The 22,935-nt window shown below is 37.2% G+C and overlaps 2 pseudogenes; both read left to right on the top strand.

Moving 5' to 3' along the window:
- The first annotated feature begins 316 nt into the window (after window positions 1-316).
- Window positions 317-4,943, top strand: LOC137240595 (lysosomal acid glucosylceramidase-like; annotated as a pseudogene).
- A 964-nt stretch (window positions 4,944-5,907) lies between these two features.
- LOC137240602 (lysosomal acid glucosylceramidase-like) lies at window positions 5,908-17,670 on the top strand (annotated as a pseudogene).
- Window positions 17,671-22,935: the final 5,265 nt, after the last annotated feature.

The raw sequence follows: 22,935 nt of genomic DNA on the forward strand, positions 1-22,935 counted from the left end.
TAAAAAATATCTTAGTCTCATAATGGTTGACGGCAGAAGAAAGGTCAGACCCTCATTACATTTTTAACATAAGGGGGAGAAGGGCTTAGCTTCTTTTGATACACTTAATTCAATGGAAATTTTCATTTAATTCCTATCTTGAGTACTACTGGGTATAAAAGAAGCTGGCTAGGTTGTATAAAGAAGTCATGCTCAGTCAATTTGCAGTTAGTTTGAATTGAAGTGTAACCTTGCAAGAAAGGCTGTAACGACGCTATCTATCGGTTGTTGGGGCTTACATATCATTAAAGAAGCCAGTAAAAGGCGAAAAGGCAAAATGTGTCCTAGAATAATTCAGTTTAGCATTTTCAGCATAATATGTTGCATCCAGCAATCTATCCCAGCTCATGCGAGCACGGCATGTAATCCGCTTAGAACTGAATTTGGTTTGGTATGCGTTTGTACGCCATCATATTGTGATTATTTGGAGAATCCAGAACCTACAGACGATGAAATTGTAGTAGTCTCCTCAAGTCAGGTAAGTTTTGTGTAGGAAAGTTGCATAATAGGTACCGGCTTCTCAATTTCCAAAAGATTTCCATATACCACGCATATATTCTTCGCACAAATAATTATGATTATTTATTTTTTGCATTTCAACTGTACCTCTCCTAGGAAGGTGAACGCTTCGGTGTCCGTACTTTGCTCTTCAGCGATAATAAATGTAGCAGAAACTTGTACTCAAATGATGAACTTAATTTGAGAGTAGACCGCTCGGTCGAATATCAAACAATGTTTGGATTCCGAGCTGCAATTACTGGCGCTGTTTCATGGTTACTTGGACTTATGGAACAGCCATTGCAGGATCATCTTTATAAGTAAGTCGAGATTTCTATCCTAATTTCATGTAAAAATCTCTCAAAAAATTTGTCTTGTCCTACAAATTCCGGTAGATCATATTATCATAAGGATGGTATCAGTTTCAATATGCTGCGTATGCCCATTGGTGGTTGCGATTTTGATTTTGGTCCTTGGGCCTATAATGAAGAACCAAAAAGTGATCCACGACTTTCCAGTTTTACCAAACTTGATCAGCGCGATGTAGATAAGGTGAAACAATTGAAACGTGTGAAGAGTGTATCCGAATTGGAAATTGAGAATTATGGTTGCTGCCTGGAGTTCACCACCATGGATGAAAACAAATGGTAACTGGAGTGGTTATAGCTTTTTGAAAGAAGAATACTATCAAGCTTGGGCTGATTATCATTTAAGGTAAAATTACAGACAAAACAAAAACATATAAATAGTTCTCGAAAGTAGTTACCACGAATAGCAATACTTTACCGGATATTAATATAGTATGTTCATTAGGGTGGGTCTATTTATTAACCGATATCGCGCCATCGAAAAAATAATTTTAGAGCCTGCAAAATTTAATTTTTTTTGACTTTTTTCGACTTTGATTTTTAAGGTTTTTTTCATGACCTAATAAAAAAATTTTCATTTGATTGTAAAATTTTCATGTCCGCTAAAAACGTTGGCGGTAACAGTTTTTTTTTTGTTTTAGCGGACATTTTTGGGTCGGATATCCTACATGAAAATTTTACAATCAAATGAAATATAGTAGGTCATGAAAAAACCTTAAAAATCAAAGTCGAAAAAAATAACAAAAATGCATTTTCGCAGGCTCGAAAATTATTTTTTTGGGCATGCGTAGTGGAACTTTTTTCCTGAGCCCAAATCCTATCGAAAAATCGATGGCGCGATATCGGTTAACTTTCGTCCATACAAATCCACCCACCCTAACGTTCATGTTCATAAACCGACAGCCGTAGCCAAAAAATAACAAAAAAAAAAAAAAAGGCGTGAGTACCTAAAACTCGAGAAGTTCGATATGTAAACACACAGGTGTACGTCTAGAAAACTAATGTTTTTAAGCTAACAAAAGCTCGTCCAGTAGTTGAAGCTAAAACACAACGTAGGGAACTTTCTCGGAAACAAACAATTTCTTGCATTTCAGAAGCGCTGCGTCGGCTTCCGTAAACACCGATACCGAAAAGTTATTGTTCCTTTATCAGTTTATTATCGACAGTAGTATCGTCGAGTTAATGGTTTGTTACCGTCGTGTCATCAGCTTTTTATTGGTTTCTGATCGGCTTATTATATCGGGCTTACAGATGTGTTATCGATTTAATACTGAAGTTTTATCGGTATCTGTTTGATTACAAACGATGAGTCGTCGATAACAAATCAATAACCAATTGGTAATACGCCAATAAAAAATCGATAGCTTTTAGATATGAAATCGATACTTTTTGGCAAAAAATCAGTAAATTTCCAGGAACAAACCGATAAAAAATCAATAAAAATTGGTAACACTCCGATATAAAAAATCGATAACTTTTCCGAGACAAATCAATAATTTTTCGATCAAATACAGGTGACTTCCGATGTCCAATCGACGACGTTTCGATCACATATCGATAACTTTTTGATGACAAATCGATATCGTTTTTGTTACATGTCAATACATTTTTGATAATTAATCGATATATTTCGTCAATAAGAAATCAGTTACGCATTAATAACCTGTGTTATCGATAGCAAATTTATAACACTTAAATAACAAACGATATAGACAGTTACATATCGTCAAAAACACACCTCTAACAAACCGATAATTATCGATAATAAACCGTTAACACTTCGATACTTACTAACTTAATTGACGATGGACCGTTTGAACGGTTTTGTCCTTCCACCAACTTTTATTTCGAACACTCCCATAGCCGCCTCATTAGATGTTGTCAGTGTCTATGCTTCTGCACCATATAGCAGGAAGGCTACGATAAGTGACTTGTAGGGCATGATGCTCGTGTGTCTATAGGATTTAACATTTCGATTGCCTAAAAAGTTCATAGAACCAAAGCAGAGCTTAGGACGCTGGTGTTCAGACCGATTATATCAATGCCGCTTTTATGGAATATTGAGCCAAATAAATAAAAGTAATAAAGTCTATTGCTGATGGCAATCACTTGTCTTCGCTTCGCGTTGTTATCATCTACCGTTATCGACGTTGTTATTAAAGTGTATTCCCCCATATACCCTGAACTCACAGTTGAGGAAAGCAACCTCCCCAAGGAGACGCGCGTAACTCTATCTCAACTTCGATTTAGATACTGTAATATATTAAACTCTCACTTGCACAGTATCACCTCCGGTATACCTGATCTTTGTCCTGTTTTTCACGTGTCCCCACATAACCCCAACCATCATTTCAATTGCAATGTGGAACTAACGCCTCTAATCATTGTGAATGATAACTAAGTGTGATATCTTATCTGTCAACTGCCTGACAGGATGTTCAATATGGCTACTTTTTAGCATTTTGACATGGTGTTCAATATGGCGGCGCCTATCATCAGCGGGTGATAGAAAGAGATCCAGAATGAGACAGCGATAGTCAATTACAAATCAGGTGATCCAATCACTTTTGAAATTTGACGTCTATGCAGAAGATATCACACTTTGTTATCATTCACAATGCCTCTAACAGTCTAATATCTTTGGTTCAAACGTTTTAAAATAGCAAGTTTCCTCAGATTCCCGTAACAGGATATTGATGACAATTAGTGAGTGAACGCACCTATTGGATGGGGCGAAGCACTGTGCTACAATAACAGTAACAACTATGCTTAAGCTTACATTCTGGATTCATGCTACATACTTCAGTTGAGGAATGCGCTATTTCTAAGTATTTATTTTAGAAAACACCCTATTAAATATGAAACAGTTTGAATTTATGTAGAAATATGGCGTTTTTGTAAGAAATCGTGACATAGAGCTCAATTCTTGGAATACTGAGTTTAGAAATTTCCTACTTCTGTATAAAATTATTACCTCTACTTACATATTTGTATTAACTTGCAGATTTATTGAATTAATGGATGCTGCTGGTATGCCGATTTGGTCTATAACAACTGGTAATGAGCCTTTAAACGCAATTATATTATCCAATTTCATTAAGTTAATGAGTCTTGGCTGGACCCCAAAACAACAGGTGTATATAAACCTCGAAATGATGTCATCGCATCCTAATACATGACTTTATAGGCTGTTTGGTTGAGTGATTACCTAGGACCGATAATTCGAAATTCCAAGTACAAGAATGTTTTAATTTTCGGCAACGAGGATCGCCGTATGTCATTCCCTTCATGGCTTTACGAGGTGAGTGCGAAAGAATAACACAATATGAAGCAATAGTTGAATTAAAATTTCAGTCAATCAAACTGTACTTATGGAGTATTTTTTATTTAACCCTTTTACATAATTTTAATTTTCTTTCAAGATGAATATTACTCGTCCTGGCGTTCTTGATTTCCTCGACGGTTTCGCTCTGCATTGGTATTTGGGATGAAATATTTGGTGCTGAATTAATAGATTGGGCGGCAAAACTATATCCCGGCAAAATGATATTAAATACTGAATCCGGTATAGGCAATAGACCATGGGCAACTATTGGACCCACACTTGGCTCATGGGAACGTGGCGAACGGTTTGCGCGTGGTTTTATGCAAAATCTTAATCATTCTTACAATGGTTGGATCAATTGGAATATATTTTTGGACTGGCAAGGTGGTCCAAAATATGAACCAGGTTATTCTGATGCAGCTGTTATTGTGAATTCTACAAGTAAGGTTTATGCCTACAACATATACTAGTATATATATTTGAAAATCTTTATAAAGCTTCAATACAAAATCTATGCCTTAACAAATCCCATTGAGATTTATAAACAACCTATATTCTATGCAATGGGACACTTCTCGAAATTTGTACCTGAAGGTTCGGTGCGTATTGAAGCTGACTTATTTAAAACATTTGATACACCTGTAGAGGTCGTGGCTTTCAAGAGACCTGATGGACGTATTGCTGTAGTGCTACTAAATGAGTACGTATATTAGTAGTTTCAGGTCTAGACAGTAAGGCCCGGTTTTTCAGTAGCTGGTTAAGCTAAGCTTAAACTAAGTTTCCTTAAACTCTACTCAATTTTAAACTCCAGATTTTGAGATATTTATAGTTCTCAAATGAATATTCAATATATTTCTCCAGTTAATATCCTACATTAGATATTAAATTGAGGTGGAGTTGAAATAAAATTAAAGAAAAAAAAACTTTTTTAAAAATAAGCTTTTATTATTTTGGTTAATAAAATTAACTAAAAAGTAAACAATAAATTGACTCTAAAGAAATATAACACTTTATAAGTTCATTGTAAGCTTAAACGATAATTAGGCTTTTTCGTCTGCGACAAAAAAATTCTATATTGTACATAATTATATATTTTTAACATTAAAACTTTACACCTAAATTATTAAATCTTACAGTTTATATCACAGTCCTAATTGTTCTAATAAAAAACGTGTTAAATTTTGATGGTATAATTAAGAACATTTAGGATCTCCTTTTCTTGCTATCGCAATGTAACACGCTTTTATTAGAAAAATTTAGGACTGTGACATAAACTGTAAGATTTAATAATTTAGGTGTAAAGTTTTAATGTTAAAAATATATAATTATGTACAATATAGAATTTTTTTGTCGCAGACGAAAAAGCCTAATTATCGTTTAAGCTTATACTATGTTCAAACAAAAAAATAAATTGAGGAAATTTCGATTTGAATTGAGTGCTGTTCATACAACTCGATTTAGCTTACACAATAGTAATTTGATAGCTGGTTGGCTCATCTCTACAGCAAGAGCATACCTTTGTTCAGACTGTCAAAATGTGCGTGTTGGTATTAGGCGAATGAAATGGAATGAAAACATAAAACTTTGAAATGTTTGTGTGTTGTAAGAAAATGTGTTCAATGTTTTTGTTTCATTTTGAGTTTGCCATTTTCTTTTGACCATCCCTACTCCAGTGAAATGAAAGACATAAAATCAGCTGATGAGATGAGCCAACCATATAGTTCAGCCATGCGTAAGTGACGTTTAAATATACTCAATAAACACACTTTACAATGTTGCATTTGTAGTTTGAAACAATTTATTACGCAATTTTTTTTAAATTGGCAATTTATTATTACAATTTGTTATATGACAAATTGCGTAATAAATTGCCCAAATAGTATAAATTGCCAATTTGGTGCGTGTTTGAACCTAGTATTACAATGAACTAATAAAGTGTTATATTTCTTTAGAATCAATTTATTGTTTACTTTTTAGTTAATTTTATTAACCAAAATAATAAAAGCTTATTTTTAAAAAAGTTTTTTTTTTCTTTAATTTTATTTTTTACTTTTTAGTTCGTTTTATTAACAAGTAATATAAGCTTGTTCTTATAAAAGCTTTAAATATAAGTATAGGGGGTGAAACAAAAACACATACATATATCAGTTACATCTGCGTATAATGCGTATTGGAATTTATTAGTACACATTTTATGCGCAGCAACTTAAGAGGTGTATTTAAAGTTTAAAGCATTGTAAATATAAGTATTGAAGTCATGAGCCTGGGCATTCGCGCAATTTTAGTGATGTAAATTGCATGGCGCCAGCGCCAATGCGGTGCCAGCTCAATGGTAGCTCATTGACGAAATTACTCCAAGCGAATTTTTGACGCTTCTTAGTAGTGAGTGCGTAGTACATTTTACTTGCGCTATTGAGTGAAACGACTTTTGTGTGTCAGGCACGAGTTTGGTGTTATTGGCGCTACTGGCAGTGATGACACTGAGCTGTTGACGGTAGCGCTGGTAGTTCAGATTTTGAATCAGAGAAAGAATTGATGACCCGTGTGAATTATTATGGCTTTGGCCGTGTAAATTATTATGGTGTATTTGTATATTTTAGATTTAATGCACAATTAATATTTGTGTGTTTGAGCGGCCAAATAATAAGAGTAGTATTGCTAAAGTGCTGCTTAGTTGATGGAATGTCGCTAATTTCTTAGCGATGATCAGCAGATTGTCAATATTTCGTTCAACGGACGCGCGAAATTGCCACATCTGCTCAAATTTTCCAAAGATTTTCCATTCTTGATTTAACTTAAGCTGTTATGCCAATATTTTTCAGCCAGCTTTTTTCAAATAGGTAATTTTTCCAAAAGCAAAATAAATTACAGAAAAGATTACAGGGTTAAACAGCCTTAAAAATTCAGCTATGTTGGTTATACACAGAAATACAACAGAGGGTTGTGTCTCCGCTTTTCGCAAGCGATGAGATTCACCACGCGTGACACGTGATTCACCACGTCCAAATATCACAATCCACGGATAGGTACCGGCGTGTTTGTATGGGACTTAGGCTGTTATGCCAAAGTAAATACAAATCTTTACCGATAACTGTGTTATCGATTAATTTATCGAATTCTAACAAAGTAATATTGCATTGTCATCGGAGTTATACATGTGTGCAAAATTTCAGCTCAATCGGACACCGGGAAGTGTATCAAATTTAACTTGCAAGATTCCATTACAGACAACAAAAGTGAAAGTAAATAAAAGCTTATAAAAAAAATGTTCTAAAAGGTGGCACTACCAAAAATAACAGCGGTTTATTGTGAGAAAACAGTAATGAGGCGTTATAAATTAAAAATCATGCATGCATGCAATTTAGCATGCTGAGAGCTATGGAGACAAAATAAGGGAAAATCACCATGTAGGAAAATTAACCTAGGTCTACCCTGGAATGTGTTTGTATAACATTCGTATCAAATGGAAGGTATTAAATAGTTCTATAGGTGGATGCCATTTAGGGATATCGCCATAAAGGTGGACCAGGGGTGACTATAGAATTTGTTTTTACGATATGGGTATCAAATGAAAGGTGTTAATGAGTATTTTAAAAGGGAGTGGGACTTAGGTCTATTGGTAGACGCCTTTACGAGACATCATTATAAAGGTGGACCAGGGTTGACTCTATAATTGGAGAAATCGCCATAAAGATGTTAATGAGTATTTTAAAAGGGCGTAGGCCTTAGTTCTATGGCTGGACGCCTTTTCGAGATCTCGCCATAAATGTGGACCGGGGTGACTCTAAAATTTGTTTGTACGATATGGGTATCAAATGAAAGGTATTAATGAGTATTTTAAAAGGGCGTAGACCTTATTTCTATAGGTGGACTCCTTTTCGAGATAACGCCAAAAAGGTGGACCAGGGGTGACTCTAGAATTTGATTGTACGATATGGGTATTAAATGAAAGGTGTTAATGAGTATTTTAAAAGGGAGTGGAACTTAGTTCTATAGGTGGACGCCTTTTCGAGATATGATTATAAAGGTGGACCGGGGTTGACTCTATAATGCATTTGTACAATATGGGTATCAAACGAAAGGTGATAATGAGTATTTTAAAAGGGAGTGAGCCTTAGTTCTATAGGTGGACGCCTTTTCGAGTTATCGCCATAAAGGTGGATCAGGGGTGACTCTAAAATGTGTTTGTACGATATGGGTATCAAATAAAGGTATTAATGAGGGCTTTAAAAGGGAGTGGTGGTAGTTGTATATGTGAAGGCGTTTTCGAGATATTGACCAAAATGTGGACCAGTTTGACCCAGAACATCATCTGTCGGGTACAGCTAATTTATGTATATATGTAATACCACGAACAGTATTCCTGCCAAGATTCCAAGGGCTTTTTATTTCGTCTTGCAGAACTTTTTCATTTTCTTCTACTTAATATGGTAAGTGTCACACACATTTTACAAAGTTTTTTTCTAAAGTTATATTTTGCGTCAATAAACCAATCCATTTACCATGTTTCATCCTTTTTTTCGTATTTGGTATAGAATTATGGCAATTTTTTAATTTTTCGTAATTTTCGAAATCGAAAAAGTGGGCGTAGTCATAGTCAGATTTCGGCCATTTTTTATACCAATTCAAAGTGAGTTCAGATAAGTACGTGAACTAAGTTTAGTAAAGATATATCGATTTTTGCTCAAGTTATCGTATTAGGGGCCGAGCGGAAGGACAGACGGTCGACTGTGTATAAAAACTGGGCGTGGCTTCAACCGATTTCGCCCCTTTTCACAGAAAACAGTTATCGTCCTAGAATCTAAGCCCCTACCAAATTTTACAGGGATTGTTCGAATTATGGCATTAAAAGTATCCTATACAAATTAAATGAAAGAGGGCGCAGCCCATTTTGAAATTTTCTTTTATTTTTGTATTTTGTTGAACCATATCATTACTGGAGTTGAATGTTGACATAATTGACTTATATACTGTAAAGTTATACAATTTTTTGTTAAAATTTGATTTAAAAAATTTTTTTTTTAAAAGAGGGCGTGGTCGTTCTCCGATTTTGCTAATTTTTATTAAGCATAGATATAGTAATAGGAGTAACGTTCCTGCCAAATTTCATTACCATATTATCAACGACTGCCAAATTACAGCTTGCAAAACTTTTAAATTACCTTCTTTTAAAAGTGGGCGGTGCCATTGTCCAAAATTTTAGTAATTTTCTATTTTGCATCATAATTTCAACTCACCTACCAAGTTTCATCACTTTATCTGTCTTTGGTAATGAATGATTGCACTTTTTCGGTTTTTCGAAATTTTCGATATAGAAAAAGTGGGCGTGGTTATAGTCCGATATCGTTCATTTTAAATAGCGATCTGAGATGAGTGCCCATTAACCTACCTACCAAATTTCATCAAGATCATCTTTATAAGTAAGTCGAGATTTCTATCCTAATTTCATGTAAAAATCTCTCAAAAAATTTGTCTTGTCCTACAAATTCCGGTAGATCATATTATCATAAGGATGGTATCAGTTTCAATATGCTGCGTATGCCCATTGGTGGTTGCGATTTTGATTTTGGTCCTTGGGCCTATAATGAAGAACCAAAAAGTGATCCACGACTTTCCAGTTTTACCAAACTTGATCAGCGCGATGTAGATAAGGTGAAACAATTGAAACGTGTGAAGAGTGTATCCGAATTGGAAATTGAGAATTATGGTTGCTGCCTGGAGTTCACCACCATGGATGAAAACAAATGGTAACTGGAGTGGTTATAGCTTTTTGAAAGAAGAATACTATCAAGCTTGGGCTGATTATCATTTAAGGTAAAATTACAGACAAAACAAAAACATATAAATAGTTCTCGAAAGTAGTTACCACGAATAGCAATACTTTACCGGATATTAATATAGTATGTTCATTAGGGTGGGTCTATTTATTAACCGATATCGCGCCATCGAAAAAATAATTTTAGAGCCTGCAAAATTTAATTTTTTTTGACTTTTTTCGACTTTGATTTTTAAGGTTTTTTTCATGACCTAATAAAAAAATTTTCATTTGATTGTAAAATTTTCATGTCCGCTAAAAACGTTGGCGGTAACAGTTTTTTTTTTGTTTTAGCGGACATTTTTGGGTCGGATATCCTACATGAAAATTTTACAATCAAATGAAATATAGTAGGTCATGAAAAAACCTTAAAAATCAAAGTCGAAAAAAATAACAAAAATGCAATTTCGCAGGCTCGAAAATTATTTTTTTGGGCATGCGTAGTGGAACTTTTTTCCTGAGCCCAAATCCTATCGAAAAATCGATGGCGCGATATCGGTTAACTTTCGTCCATACAAATCGACCCACCCTAACGTTCATGTTCATAAACCGACAGCCGTAGCCAAAAAATAACAAAAAAAAAAAAAAAAAAGGCGTGAGTACCTAAAACTCGAGAAGTTCGATATGTAAACACACAGGTGTACGTCTAGAAAACTAATGTTTTTAAGCTAACAAAAGCTCGTCCAGTAGTTGAAGCTAAAACACAACGTAGGGAACTTTCTCGGAAACAAACAATTTCTTGCATTTCAGAAGCGCTGCGTCGGCTTCCGTAAACACCGATACCGAAAAGTTATTGTTCCTTTATCAGTTTATTATCGACAGTAGTATCGTCGAGTTAATGGTTTGTTACCGTCGTGTCATCAGCTTTTTATTGGTTTCTGATCGGCTTATTATATCGGGCTTACAGATGTGTTATCGATTTAATACTGAAGTTTTATCGGTATCTGTTTGATTACAAACGATGAGTCGTCGATAACAAATCAATAACCAATTGGTAATACGCCAATAAAAAATCGATAGCTTTTAGATATGAAATCGATACTTTTTGGCAAAAAATCAGTAAACTTCCAGGAACAAACCGATAAAAAATCAATAAAAATTGGTAACACTCCGATATAAAAAATCGATAATTTTTCCGAGACAAATCAATAATTTTTCGATCAAATACAGGTGACTTCCGATGTCCAATCGACGACGTTTCGATCACATATCGATAACTTTTTGATGACAAATCGATATCGTTTTTGTTACATGTCAATACATTTTTGATAATTAATCGATATATTTCGTCAATAAGAAATCAGTTACGCATTAATAACCTGTGTTATCGATAGCAAATTTATAACACTTAAATAACAAACGATATAGACAGTTACATATCGTCAAAAACACACCTCTAACAAACCGATAATTATCGATAATAAACCGTTAACACTTCGATACTTACTAATTTAATTGACGATGGACCGTTTGAACGGTTTTGTCCTTCCACCAACTTTTATTTCGAACACTCCCATAGCCGCCTCATTAGATGTTGTCAGTGTCTATGCTTCTGCACCATATAGCAGGAAGGCTACGATAAGTGACTTGTAGGGCATGATGCTCGTGTGTCTATAGGATTTAACATTTCGATTGCCTAAAAAGTTCATAGAACCAAAGCAGAGCTTAGGACGCTGGTGTTCAGACCGATTATATCAATGCCGCTTTTATGGAATATTGAGCCAAATAAATAAAAGTAATACAGTCTATTGCTGATGGCAATCACTTGTCTTCGCTTCGCGTTGTTATCATCTACCGTTATCGACGTTGTTATTAAAGTGTATTCCCCCATATACCCTGAACTCACAGTTGAGGAAAGCAACCTCCCCAAGGAGACGCGCGTAACTCTATCTCAACTTCGATTTAGATACTGTAATATATTAAACTCTTACTTGCACAGTATCACCTCCGGTATACCTGATCTTTGTCCTGTTTTTCACGTGTCCCCACATAACCCCAACCATCATTTCAATTGCAATGTGGAACTAACGCCTCTAATCATTGTGAATGATAACTAAGTGTGATATCTTATCTGTCAACTGCCTGACAGGATGTTCAATATGGCTACTTTTTAGCATTTTGACATGGTGTTCAATATGGCGGCGCCTATCATCAGCGGGTGATAGAAAGAGATCCAGAATGAGACAGCGATAGTCAATTACAAATCAGGTGATCCAATCACTTTTGAAATTTGACGTCTATGCAGAAGATATCACACTTTGTTATCATTCACAATGCCTCTAACAGTCTAATATCTTTGGTTCAAACGTTTTAAAATAGCAAGTTTCCTCAGATTCCCGTAACAGGATATTGATGACAATTAGTGAGTGAACGCACCTATTGGATGGGGCGAAGCACTGTGCTACAATAACAGTAACAACTATGCTTAAGCTTACATTCTGGATTCATGCTACATACTTCAGTTGAGGAATGCGCTATTTCTAAGTATTTATTTTAGAAAACACCCTATTAAATATGAAACAGTTTGAATTTATGTAGAAATATGGCGTTTTTGTAAGAAATCGTGACATAGAGCTCAATTCTTGGAATACTGAGTTTAGAAATTTCCTACTTCTGTATAAAATTATTACCTCTACTTACATATTTGTATTAACTTGCAGATTTATTGAATTAATGGATGCTGCTGGTATGCCGATTTGGTCTATAACAACTGGTAATGAGCCTTTAAACGCAATTATATTATCCAATTTCATTAAGTTAATGAGTCTTGGCTGGACCCCAAAACAACAGGTGTATATAAACCTCGAAATGATGTCATCGCATCCTAATCCATGACTTTATAGGCTGTTTGGTTGAATGATTACCTAGGACCGATAATTCGAAATTCCAAGTACAAGAATGTTTTAATTTTCGGCAACGAGGATCGCCGTATGTCATTCCCTTCATGGCTTTACGAGGTGAGTGCGAAAGAATAACCAATATGAAGCAATAGTTGAATTAAAATTTCAGTCAATCAAACTGTACTTATGGAGTATTTTTTATTTAACCCTTTTACATAATTTTAATTTTCTTTCAAGATGAATATTACTCGTCCTGGCGTTCTTGATTTCCTCGACGGTTTCGCTCTGCATTGGTATTGGGATGAAATATTTGGTGCTGAATTAATAGATTGGGCGGCAAAACTATATCCCGGCAAAATGATATTAAATACTGAATCCGGTATAGGCAATAGACCATGGGCAACTATTGGACCCACACTTGGCTCATGGGAACGTGGCGAACGGTTTGCGCCACCATTCTTACAATGGTTGGATCAATTGGAATATATTTTTGGACTGGCAAGGTGGTCCAAAATATGAACCAGGTTATTCTGATGCAGCTGTTATTGTGAATTCTACAAGTAAGGTTTATGCCTACAACATATACTAGTATATATATTTGAAAATCTTTATAAAGCTTCAATACAAAATCTATGTCTTAACAAATCCCATTGAGATTTATAAACAACCTATATTCTATGCAATGGGACACTTCTCGAAATTTGTACCTGAAGGTTCGGTGCGTATTGAAGCTGACTTATTTAAAACATTTGATACACCTGTAGAGGTCGTGGCTTTCAAGAGACCTGATGGACGTATTGCTGTAGTGCTACTAAATGAGTACGTATATTAGTAGTTTCAGGTCTAGACAGTAAGGCCCGGTTTTTCAGTAGCTGGTTAAGCTAAGCTTAAACTAAGTTTCCTTAAACTCTACTCAAATTTAAACTCCAGATTTTGAGATATTTATAGTTCTCAAATGAATATTCAATATATTTCTCCAGTTAATATCCTACATTGGATATTAAATTGAGGTGGAGTTGAAAAAATGTTCTAAAAGGTGGCACTACCAAAAATAACAGCGGTTTATTGTGAGAAAACAGTAATGAGGCGTTATAAATTAAAAATCAATTTAACATGCTTTATTTTATTTTCATAAATCTTGCATTTGAGTCCAATTAGAAAACAACACTTGAGTACAAGTTGGGAACTGACTTTTCTTCAACTTAGTAACAGCATTTTTATATTCAGCGTGCTTTGCACACAGAGTATATTAACTTTGATTGGATAACGGTTGGTTCTACAGGTATAAAGCAATCGAAATAGATATAGACTTCCATATATCAAAATCATCAGTATCGAAAAAAAATTTGATTGAGCCATGTCCGTCCGTCCGTCCGCCCGTCCGTTAGCACGATACCTTGAGTAAATATTGAGATATCTTCACCAAATTTGGTACACTAGCTTATCTGGACCCAGAATAGATTGGTATTGAAAATGAGCGAAATCGGATGATAACCACGCCCACTGCATATATAAAAGATTTTAAAAAGGGTCGTAGACGAATAAAATAAGCTATATCTTTGCAAAAAAGAGCTTTATATCAATTATTTCATTTCTCAAGTGGATTTATAACAATAAATAGAAAAAACTTCAAATTTAAATAAAAACAAGTAAGGAAGGCTAAGTTCGGGTTTAACCGAACATTACATACTCAGCTGAGAGCTATGGAGACAAAATAAGGGAAAATCACCATGTAGGAAAATTAACCTAGGTCTACCCTGGAATGTGTTTGTATAACATTCGTATCAAATGGAAGGTATTAAATAGTATACTATAGGTGGATGCCATTTAGGGATACCGCCATAAAGGTGGACCAGGGGTGACTATAGAATTTGTTTTTACGATATGGGTATCAAATGAAAGGTGTTAATGAGTATTTTAAAAGGGAGTGGGACTTAGGTCTATTGGTGGACGCCTTTACGAGACATCATTATAAAGGTGGACCAGGGTTGACTCTATAATTGGAGAAATCGCCATAAAGATGTTAATGAGTATTTTAAAAGGGCGTAGGCCTTAGTTCTATGGCTGGACGCCTTTTCGAGATCTCGCCATAAATGTGGACCGGGGTGACTCTAAAATTTGTTTGTACGATATGGGTATCAAATGAAAGGTATTAATGAGTATTTTAAAAGGGCGTAGACCTTATTTCTATAGGTGGACTCCTTTTCGAGATAACGCCAAAAAGGTGGACCAGGGGTGACTCTAGAATTTGTTTGTACGATATGGGTATTAAATGAAAGGTGTTAATGAGTATTTTAAAAGGGAGTGGAACTTAGTTCTATAGGTGGACGCCTTTTCGAGATATGATTATAAAGGTGGACCGGGGTTGACTCTATAATGCATTTGTACAATATGGGTATCAAACGAAAGGTGATAATGAGTATTTTAAAAGGGAGTGAGCCTTAGGTCTATAGGTGGACGCCTTTTCGAGTTATCGCCATAAAGGTGGATCAGGGGTGACTCTAAAATGTGTTTGTACGATATGGGTATCAAATAAAGGTATTAATGTGGGCTTTAAAAGGGAGTGGTGGTAGTTGTATATGTGAAGGCGTTTTCGAGATATTGACCAAAATGTGGACCAGTTTGACCCAGAACATCATCTGTCGGGTACAGCTAATTTATGTATATATGTAATACCACGAACAGTATTCCTGCCAAGATTCCAAGGGCTTTTTATTTCGTCTTGCAGAACTTTTTCATTTTCTTCTACTTAATATGGTAAGTGTCACACACATTTTACAAAGTTTTTTTCTAAAGTTATATTTTGCGTCAATAAACCAATCCATTTACCATGTTTCATCCTTTTTTTCGTATTTGGTATAGAATTATGGCAATTTTTTAATTTTTCGTAATTTTCGAAATCGAAAAAGTGGGCGTAGTCATAGTCAGATTTCGGCCATTTTTTATACCAATTCAAAGTGAGTTCAGATAAGTACGTGAACTAAGTTTAGTAAAGATATATCGATTTTTGCTCAAGTTATCGTATTAGGGGCCGAGCGGAAGGACAGACGGTCGACTGTGTATAAAAACTGGGCGTGGCTTCAACCGATTTCGCCCCTTTTCACAGAAAACAGTTATCGTCCTAGAATCTAAGCCCCTACCAAATTTTACAGGGATTGTTCGAATTATGGCATTAAAAGTATCCTATACAAATTAAATGAAAGAGGGCGCAGCCCATTTTGAAATTTTCTTTTATTTTTGTATTTTGTTGAACCATATCATTACTGGAGTTGAATGTTGACATAATTGACTTATATACTGTAAAGTTATACAATTTTTTGTTAAAATTTGATTTAAAAATTTGTTTTTTCTAAAAGAGGGCGTGGTCGTTCTCCGATTTTGCTAATTTTTATTAAGCATAGATATAGTAATAGGAGTAACGTTCCTGCCAAATTTCATCACCATATTATCAACGACTGCCAAATTACAGCTTGCAAAACTTTTAAATTACCTTCTTTTAAAAGTGGGCGGTGCCATTGTCCAAAATTTTAGTAATTTTCTATTTTGCATCATAATTTCAACTCACCTACCAAGTTTCATCACTTTATCTGTCTTTGGTAATGAATTATTGCACTTTTTCGGTTTTTCGAAATTTTCGATATAGAAAAAGTGGGCGTGGTTATAGTCCGATATCGTTCATTTTAAATAGCGATCTGAGATGGGTGCCCATTAACCTACATACCAAATTTCATCAAGATACCTCAAGATTTACTCAAGTTAGCGTTTTAACGGACAGACGGGCGGACGGACGGACATGGCTCAATCAAATTTTTTTTCGATGCTGATGATTTTGATATATGGAAGTCTATATCTATCTCGATTCCTTTATACCTGTACAACCAACCGTTATCCAATCAAAGTTAATATACTCTGTGAGCTCTGCTCAACTGAGTATAATGATTGTGGCATCGTCCCTTTTATGATTAAGCAATCTTCTGTGTTTTGGGAGCCATAACTCGAAGAAAAATTAACGGATCGTAATAAAATTGTGTACACATATTCTCCTTATAGCAAAAAATATTTCTAGTAAAAATGGACGGGATCGGTTAAAGACCACGGCAACTTAGATATACAACAAGTTTAAAAGGGTCGTAGACTAGAATAATAAGCTATAACTTAGCAAAAAATAGTTTTGAATCAATGATATTTCACTTATCAAGTTTTATTGTAAGAGGAAATGGTGAGACATTTTTATTAAACGGGTGGTGACATGTGTTATGTAGGAGAGTAATTTATCTGAAATGAAATGTACAATTGAAACTCACGCTGAGTATATAATGTTCGGTTACACCCGAACTTGGACACCTTTACTTGTTTGCTTTATAAAGCTATTTTTCTCAAGTTGAGCCACTGTTTCGATACAACTCTATATCTAGTTATCAAAATGAGCTCTAATGCTACTCACCCCCAACTGCTTGTTGGGTATATGCGACGCCATTGCGAACGAACGCAAATAACTGATAGGTCAACTAGAGTTTATCCCTGCCAAATCGGCCGCTAAGCTCAGCTTAAACTTCAATTAAAGTATACTGAAAAACTGCAGGATAATTTTAAGCGTAGTTTAACTGGCAAACTGAGTTGAATTTGTACGGAAAAACCGAACTTAAGCATACTTAAAATTAATATATTCTTATTTGGTTTTTCAGTGATGACAAGATTATCGATGTAATCCTAAACGATAGCGAACAGGGCGAGATTAAGGTTACCATACCGCCAAGGTCATGCCACTCTATAGTATATAGTTGAGTCATCGTATTTTATGCGTTTGCATACATACTTATTCATATGTTTAATTTCACCTAAAAATAATAAAAAAGTAGTACATAACTACATATGTATGTAAAAAAATGTTTAACATTTTTCGAATTTCCTTCGGTACTAGCAGCTGGTATAACGATACAACTCAAGTAGGTTAATTTTAGGTTTTGCCGCATACAGACTTTCAACAGCTGGGAACAACTTATTTCTAGTAGCATTTGTGACTCAATTGCATCTGAACGGCACATAGATGGACAATTGTCAAAAAGATCTCCTATTTTATTTTTGAAGAAGATCGTTACGTTGCGGTTGTTGTTGTAGCGAAGAAGACACAGCCCGAAGGCTTTGGAGAGTGTTATCGATATTGATGCTCCTTTGCCGGATACAGATCCGATACACTGCGGTAACAAACACCATTAAGGTACTAGCGCGACCATCTCGGGAACGATTTAGTATGACCATATAAAACCTTCTAGACCATACCGCCCTCCCACCCCTAGATCCTTGAGGAACTTGGAGTCGCCAGAGCCTCGACTGCTAAAGAATCAGGATTCGCCACTGGTAAGCGAGGTTGAAAACGGGTTGCGGTCAAAGTTTTGCATGGATCGGGTAATACAAATATGGGGTTTATCATCAAAACCCTCTCTATGTTGTTGTTGTTTTTGTAGCGATAAGGACGATCCCAGAAGGTTTTGTGGAGTGTTATCGATTTTGATGGTCCTTTGCCGGATGCAGATCCGGTACGTTCCGTTAACAAGCACCATTAAGGTACTAGCGCGACCATCTCGGGAACGATTTAGTATGACCACATGAAAACTTCTAGACAATACAGCCCTCCCACCCCCTAGATCCATGAGGAACTTGGGGTCGCCAAAACCTCGGCTGCTGAAGAAATAGGATTCGCTACGGATAGGTGAGGTTGACAATTGGGCGGGAGAAGCTATAAATTGCGCTGGCAGCTCCTAGAATCAATTTGGTATTTTAGTCGCCTCTTACGATAGGCATACCTGCCGCGGGTATACTCTAAGCCCCCTAACCAGCTGGGGACAAAACCTCACTATCGACAATCTACCCGAAAAATATCGATGCTTTTCCAAAAGAAAATAGAAAAACACAACTGTCCATAACAATTTTCTTTTGCGGGCGGTGTTGGAAAATGTCTAATGCGTTACATCGTACAGCTCATCGTTAAATCTTCTTCGGTACTCGCTATCGCCAACGCGTAGAGGTCCATAAATCTTTGGAAGAACTTTTCTCTCGAATACTCCCAGAGCCGCTTCATATGATGTTGTCATGGTCCATGCTCCTGCACCATATAGCAGGACGGGTACTATAAGTGACTTGTAGAGTATGATTTTCGTTCGTCGAGAGAGGACTTTACTTTTCGATTGCCTACCTAGTCCAAAGTAGCATTTATTGGCAATAGTGATCCTTCGCTGGATTTCAGAGCTGAAGTTGTTGTTAGTGTTAATGCTGGTTCCCAAATAAACGAAGTCTTTTACTATTTCGAAATTATGGCTGCCAACAGTAGCGTGTTTGCCAAGGCGCATATGCGCTGACTCTTTCCTCGTTGACAGCAGGTACATCGTTTTGTCCTCATTCACCATCAAATCCATGGTTATCGCTTCTTTTTCCAATTTCGAGTAAGCAGAACTAACGGGTGTTTAGACCGATGATATCAATGTCATCAGCATATGCCAGTAACGCTTTTATAAAATATTCTTCCAGAGCGGTTGAGTTCTGCAGCTAATATAATTTTCTCCAGTATCAAATTAAAGAAATCGCATGATATGGGGTCACCTTGTCTGAAACCTCGTTTAGCTTCGAACGGCTCGGAGAGGGCCTTCCGAATTATGACCGAGCTGATGGTGTTGCTCAACGTCACTTTGCACAGCCGTATAAGTTTTGCGGGGAAACCAAATTCAGACATAGCGGCATATAATCAGTTCTTTAGTGCTGTCGAACGCGGCTTTAAAATCGAAGAAAAGTGATGTGTGTCGATTATTTTTTCGCGGGTTTTTTCCAAGATTTGGTGTATTGTGAAAAATCTGGTCGATGGTAGATTTACTAGGTCTGAAGCCGCACTGATAAGGTTCAATCAGCCGATTCACGGTGGGCTTCAATCTTTCGCACAATACACTTAACAGGACCGTATATGCGATATTAAGAAGGCTGATTCCGCGATAGTTGGCACAGTTTGCAGTATCCCCTTTCTTATAGACTGGGCAAAGAACACTTAGATTCCAATCGTCGGATATGCACTCGTCCGACCATATTTTGCAAAGGAGCCGATGCATGCACCTTACCAACTCCTCGAAGCCGTATTTGAATAGCTCCGCAGACAATCTGTCATTACCCACGGCCTTTTTGTTTTTCGATCTGTTTATTGCTATTATAAGAAAAAAAGGCCTTATGTAAAATAACATAATCTAGTCTATGTACGCGGGGCTTAAGTGCATTTGACCAGGCGCGAGCAGTTGGCAACGACGTGTCCAAAGTGAAAAGTTTTATCTTTTAATTTTGATCGGTGTTCCGGGACATTTTTGGATGTTGTGGCGGCAGCCACCGAAGAAACAATCCCCTCGTGTACGAGCACAACATTATTGTTTTTTGGGATATTGTGGCGGCGGCCACCGGAGTAACCACTTAGGGTAATATAAATTACCTAACATGGCGACCGTTACACAGGTGGAGACTGGAAATTTGTTTCATGTGGACCGTGCGGCGTATTTTTTTAATATTTATAGTAAAAATGGCAGTGGCAGTGCGTGGTGACAGAAATAAAATTTGAAATTAATAAAATTTAACAAAAACTACAATTTTAATAAAATCATAAAATTCAAGCGTACAAATTCCAATAGAAAGATTAATAAAGCTATAATACAAAATTCTATTTACAGAAATAATCTAAATTCTAATCTACAAACTCAATAAAGCTATAACATAAAGCACTAATTCCAGCAGATATAATAGGAAAAGTAATAAATAGATAATACTAGCTTTATCCGGCGTACTTTGTAACGTCCGAGGTCGAATGAATGTTGCGTTATTTTATCTTTTTTTGTTTGTTGATAATTTAGTTTATTGTTCTGTAAATTGAATTGAATTTTGTACGCATATTTGGTGAAATTTGTGTTTAAAACATTTTATTCTTGTATCTTATTGTAATGTATGTGGGTACACAATATTTTTGGTTTTTTCGTTCGGTGCAAAGATAAACAATTTTTTTGGGATTCCATCTCTAGAGCCCCCTCACTAGGGTAGGCAACTTGTCGTTGGTGTGAGGGCTTAGCCGATCTGCATAGCGCCCGACTATGAGGCGGAGATGTTTAGGACTGGCATCTACGCCGTTTCCCCTCATAGGAGGGCGGCGGGATGTCGGTGACCAAGAACTGCCAACCCCCCTAATCCAGGGTGTTATGCGGACCGTGCCTATTGGACGATTTGCAGCCAGGGGATAAATTCGGCTGTATTAGAACGGAGCCTTCCCGATACCGGGCCACCTCGGGAAGTATTGATGGCCTTACCACAGTAATGGGCGCTGCTGTGGCTTTCGGTTCTTTCCCCGTATATAATACTGGACCGCTGAGCCCGCCTTGTCGGGCAGGTAGTCGTACGACCAAGATGAACAACTCATTACCAAATTATAATAAGGAAGATGATAAGAGGAGGACTGAGTTGCAAGCCAAGGACGACGAATACGCACTAAGCGATGCGGGGAGCGAGAGTAGTGCTGATTCAAGGAATTCCGTGTTGGAAAAGCACACAAATGAAAATGGAGTAGAAGAGTGGAGAAGGGTACGGAGCAGAGGAAGTAAAAGAGCTATCTCGCAGTACCGTGCAGCACTAAGAATTGTCCAACGCCTGGGAGCAGTGGTCGACCCAACATAAGTGGAGATCGAGCGCTTGGAATGGGCCCATGGGGCGGTAGAAGTAGGTCGATGGCAGTTCAAAAGGTTTGCTGCTAGAAACCGTCTGTTCTGCAACCGGTACGAGGAGGAAGAAGCGTCGAATGGCAGAATGAAGAGGCAATGTTCGGCGGAAGGCGACAAGCCTGCTTTAAAGAGGCAGAAAGGAGCCAGTCCCAGAGCCACGAGGCAGGGCAGTCGCATAGACAAGACAAGTAGGCCCAAAGACAGGTGGACCCCAATAGCGAGGTTGCAACTTCCTCGAAAGCTGCGAGTCAGAGGAAAGTTCCAACTACGGAATTAGGAGATAAGCCAAAGGGAGATAGCGATAAGGCTCCGGCTTTCTCGGAGGTGCTAAAGGGAGTTAAAGCTAAGACTTCGGCTTTCTCGGAGATGCCAAAGGGAGTTAACACTAAGACTCCGGCTTTTCGCGATGAGTGATGTGGCAAAGCAGTCACTGACTGTGGCGCTGGTTGATCATAGCAGTCCTTTCGGACAGATAACTACTGAAAGGTGGAAATCTGTAGAAAGGGAACTTATAAGCTTAATGCTTAAGATGATGCGGGAAGAACCAAGTAAGCCCCTTCCAACTTTTGATTGGGGGGATTGTATAATGGTGTGAAGATGATAGCGTGCGACAAGATCGCGAGCTTGCGTTGGCTGGAGGAAGTGGTTCCAAACCTCCAAAGGCAAGGCACGAACGCGCGGTTTGAGGTGGTGCATAAAGCGCAATTCCCCACTGTACCAAAAGTTAAGGTATGGATACCATACGTGATGAAGTCGGAGGATACACTGCGACTTCTGCAAAATCCGAATCCGAACATACCGACACGGGATTGGAAGGTACTTACTGTATCTCGGCCTACGGAGGAAGGTCAGTTCTACATCTTCCAAATAAACAAGCAGGCGGAGGATATATTGTACACGCAGCTTGGAAGAATGTCCTTTGGTACAGGCAAAATTTACATGCGACTCAGGAAAAGAAATCCCGAGGACAAAAATCTTAACACGCTGGAAGTGGACTAAGTCGAAAAGGACCTCAAAAGCCTAAGGGAAAAAAGACAGGTGGAGGTAGCCGACGTCACCACGAAGGTGTTAGAAGAGGACCAACCCCAAATGGTGCTGTTACTTGCACAGAGGAACACCCGACACAACAGTTACAAGAGCCTGAAGGGGGCTTCGAACAATCTGAACCAAAAGGGCAAGGGGGAGGACGACGACGTCACGACGAAGGTGCTGAAGGGGGACAAACAGCCCAATGCTGCTGCGAGTCCTACAGATAAACCTCCAACACAGTAAAGTGGCGTCGAGCGAACTCCTCTTAACCCTTGAGGGACGTGGCTCT

The sequence above is a fragment of the Eurosta solidaginis genome, chromosome 1, assembly GCF_040869045.1.
Source record: "Eurosta solidaginis isolate ZX-2024a chromosome 1, ASM4086904v1, whole genome shotgun sequence".
Taxonomy (NCBI): Eukaryota; Metazoa; Arthropoda; class Insecta; order Diptera; family Tephritidae; genus Eurosta; species Eurosta solidaginis.